This window comes from Carcharodon carcharias, chromosome 20, assembly GCF_017639515.1.
Source record: "Carcharodon carcharias isolate sCarCar2 chromosome 20, sCarCar2.pri, whole genome shotgun sequence".
Classification (NCBI taxonomy): Eukaryota; Metazoa; Chordata; class Chondrichthyes; order Lamniformes; family Lamnidae; genus Carcharodon; species Carcharodon carcharias.
Window position 1 is genome coordinate 87,507,524 of NC_054486.1, and position 3,253 is coordinate 87,510,776.

At 42.2% G+C, this 3,253-nt stretch overlaps 1 pseudogene; it reads left to right on the forward strand.

Moving 5' to 3' along the window:
• The first annotated feature begins 323 nt into the window (after window positions 1–323).
• Window positions 324–775, forward strand: LOC121292694 (annotated as a pseudogene).
• Window positions 776–3,253: the final 2,478 nt, after the last annotated feature.

Below are 3,253 nucleotides of genomic sequence, written 5' to 3' on the forward strand. Positions count from 1 at the left end.
TAACATTTCCATGGATTTGGTAGGGAGGATAGCTTGATTTGGTTTGGGACAGTGGAGTGAGGGAAAAAAAAAATAACTTAATGAATGTATGGAAAATTATCAGCTTGAACTGAGTTTAAGTCATGTTACAAAGTGGCAGATGATGTGTGCCAGGCAGACCACAAGAGAAACTTGGCCACGCTATCACAACAGTTTTGCAATTTGTATTTATTAAGAGATGTGTGCACTGAATTCAGCAGTAATGTGTCCACCAAGGCCATGTGAGATTAGTTAAGAGACCCCTTCGCCAAGCCTTGATCTCTTCCCCAGAATGACTGCACGAGATGGCGGACATACAGACTGAGCGAACTTACCAAAATCAGCCCACCATCTTCCAGAACAAGAAACGGGCACTTGTGGCTGAAGGCAGCAAGGAAAAGCTCTCCGGCTACTATCGTAATGTAGGCCTGGGCTTCAAGACTCCACGAGAGGCCATTGATGGGGCCTACATTGACAAGAAGTGTTCATTCACCGGGGCTGGATCCTGACAGGTGTTGTGACTAAGATGAAGATGCAGCGGACCGTTGTAATTAGCAGAGACTACTTGCACTACATCAGGAAGTGCAATCACTTTGAGAAGCGACATAAGAACACATCTGTCCACCTATCACCCTGCATTGGGGATATACAGAATGGGGACAGTGTGACTGTGGGGGAATATTGGCCTCTCAGTAAGACTATGTGTTTCAAAATCCTCAAGGCTTCAGGAGCCAAGAAACAGTTCCAGAAATTTTGAATATGTTTGTAAAGTAAATCAGCCACAATAAGACCTTTAGAGATTTTAAAAATTAAATTAAAATATTTATTGACAAAAGAAAAGATTTCAAGCACACACCTAAGACTACAATTACTTATTACTATACCAAATCCTAAAATTCCTAATTAACCTGACTCCCAGTTACACACCTCTTTAAGACAACAGTCCAAAATAGATTTTAGATTTAAAAAAACAAGATAGCAAGTTAACATAGTACCCACTTGACAATGGAATTCAAATGGCTTTCTCCAGCTTTAGTTACTGGACATAACAGACTTAAGAACAAATGGCTGGAGGTTCTTCAAAACTGTCTCACACACTCCTGTTAGATCTTACATGGTCCTCAACATAGCCTTTCGTTCTCCTTTATATATGTTTCTCTCTTTTTAATATGTAAATTTCATTGTTCCATATCTCTTTGGAACTGTACCTTTCCCATAATATAAATACTTTCATGTTGTCTATATTGTCAGTAACCTTTGGGAAAATAAACACTCCTTTGTGTTGCTTATCTGGCTAGTTGTAAACAGACTAACATCCCTGGAATCCAACCAATCCCTTCACCTATCTAAAAATGCAAATTCCCTTCATACCTTACATGCTAAGGCAGCATCCTTTTTTTATTCATTCATTGGATGTGGGCTTTGCTGGCTCAGCCAGCATTTATTGCCCATCCCTAGTTGCCCTTGAGAAGGTGGTGGTGAGCTGCCCTCTTGAACCACTGCAGTCCATGTGGTGTAGGTACACCTGCAGTGCTGTTAGGAAGGGAGTTCCAGGATTTTGACCCAATGACAGTGAAGGAAAGGCGATATATTTCCAAGTCAGGATGGTGAGTGGCTTGGAGGGGAACTTCCAGGTGGTGGTGTTCCCATCTACCTGCTGCCCCTGTCCTTTTAGATGGTAGTGGTCATGAATTTGGAAGGTGCTGTCGAAGGAGCCTTGGTGAATTCCTGCAGGGCACATTGTAGATGGTACACACTGCTGCTACTGTGCATCGGTGGTGGAGGAGGGAGTGACTGCTTGTAGGTGTGGTGCAAATCAAGTGGGCTGCTTTGTCCTGGATGGTGTCAAGCTTCCTCAGTGTTTTGGGAGCTGCACTCATCCCAGGCAAGTGGGGAGTCAGGTGGTGAGTTACTCATTGCAGGATTCCTCACCTCTGACTTGCTGTTGTAGCCACAGTATTTATATGGCTAGTCCAGTTCAGTTTATGGTCAATGGCAACCCTCAGGATATTGATAGTGGGGGATTCAGTGATGGCAATGCCATTGAACGTCAAAGGGCGATGGTTAGATTCTTTCTTGTCGGACATGGTCATTGCTTGGCATGAATATTACTTGCCACTTGTCAGCCCAAGCCTGGATATTGTCCAGGTCTTGCTGCGTTTGGACATGGACTGCTTCAGTATCTGAGGAGTCACAATTGGTGCTGAACATTGTGGAAACATCCCCATTTCTGACCTTATGATGGAATGAAGGTCATTGATGAAGCAGCTGAAGGTGGTTGGGCCGAGGACATGTTTACTCATTAGCATTTCATGTATATTCCTACATCTAGCTTCTTCTGATAATTTCAAGCTTGCAGTGTACCTGACTCCAAATGTAATTAAATCAGGCAGAACCATCTATACTCACACCCATAAATCTATTTTATAATAAATCAGAAAAATATGAAAACTATTATACTTCCATAAAATCATGCGATGCCCCATCTACACAACAGGGGTGACCAAAAAATACCAACAGAACTTGATGTCCTTCCTTTCCTGCTGCGCCTTTGCTTTAGGTAAGAGAGGTTGAACAGAATGTTGCTGGACTGTAAGACAAATGTACAGATGTGAGGCAAGTGCTGAAGGGCCAGGCAGACTCGGAGCTTCAGAGGTAAACAGGTCAAGATGTGCACGATACAAATTTCCAAGATTAAGATTTTGTTTGTTCAATTAGTGTTAATAGACCATTTACTGTTGGCATAAAAATGGGATTTCTTTTGCAAAGATTTTGGTTTGATTACTTTGCATGTTGGTATTTAACGTTGTAAATCAAGAGTGCAGTTTACTTCCTGCGTTGCTTTCAAAGCAGCCAGATCAGGGAGATAATTTCCTGAAGCTGGTTGGCAGTCTGAAGTTAACTATTTCACCTCTGTCATTCATCCTCATTAAACAAAGTGAGATGTGAGACATGATTTACTAAATGTCACATGATATAGTCAGACCTTGAAATCCAGTAGTACCATCACTGAACTTATGAAAAAAAGCTAATGAGTGAGCCACAAACTGTCTTAAAATGCCAGACAACTACTCAACTAAGCCAGTTCTTTCACTGCGAGTCATTAAGTATAGTCACCTCTTGGCAGCTTCATCCCAATTTTGCCCCAACTGTAGGCAAACATGGATGTCATGTCCATCACAAGTGCATATGATAGGCTGAGGGGGGCAGGAGGGGATGATCTTCATAGTTGCTT